Below are 984 nucleotides of genomic sequence, written 5' to 3'. Positions count from 1 at the left end.
CCTGCCCTAGGGTTCGACAGACAAGTGGCCCCACTGTCGGGTGGGGCAGCCTGACCAGGGTGTAAGGAGAAAAGATCCACCCAAGAAAGGTGATTTGAGCAACACTTGAGGCCCAGTGTTCAAGGAGGACCCTATGGTGTAGTCATACCACTGTGATCACCGTCCAATGGACCCTTGACAATTTGAACTCTCTGAAAACTCAGGAGCCCCCCCCAGATGTCAAGTGGTGTCTGTTCACACTGGACCACCCACTCAATGAAACAGAGCCCACCAGGATCCACACACTGGCCCGTGCAGTGCTCTGCCAACCCCTGTGGGCCTTAGAGCTGCACCCGGGTCACTAGCTCTACCTCACAGCCTGAGAGTGGGCTGCCCTTCACTGCACTGCTTGTTCTCCTGTCAGAGGAGCAGTCCAGCATGGTTTCTGCAGAATCTGGACTCTGACTTTGGTCCCCATGCGGAGGCATCAAGCTACTGCCACTCTGCAGACTGAGATGGGGAGGGTAATGAAAGGGGCCTGGGGAGAGAAGGGGGCAGCTGGGGCCAGGGGGCCCTGAGGCTGCTGAGTGAGGCTGGGGGTCTTTGTGAGGCAGGGTGCTGGACAACTACTGAGTTCTGGTAATACCTAGGCCTTTGTGAAGCCAGCGTTTGCTGAAAGAGTGTGGGTGTCGATGGGGGTGCCGTCCCAGGGCTGTGACACGGTGACTGAGGGAGAGGAGGGGGTGGAAAAAGTGAGTGTGAGGTGAGGCAAGGCGTTCGCAGGCTGCTTACAGGAAGGCGGGATGCAAAGTGCTGACGGTGTCCCAGCTGTAGGCTCTTATCTGAGCTGTACCACACCAGAGGCTGCCCCGTCCACCAGCCCCAGTGCCACTCTGGGAGCTGCAGCTGAGGCAGGTGGCAGGTCAGAGGTCAGCAACCGCAACCACTTCCTGCCCTCTCCTCATACAAACATTTTTTAGTGTCAATTTGTTTTTTTTTTTTTTT

This window comes from Otolemur garnettii, unplaced genomic scaffold, assembly GCF_000181295.1.
Source record: "Otolemur garnettii isolate 467f Iridium unplaced genomic scaffold, OtoGar3 scaffold00364, whole genome shotgun sequence".
Taxonomy (NCBI): domain Eukaryota; kingdom Metazoa; phylum Chordata; class Mammalia; order Primates; family Galagidae; genus Otolemur; species Otolemur garnettii.
Note: the sequence above shows the minus strand (reverse complement) of the source record.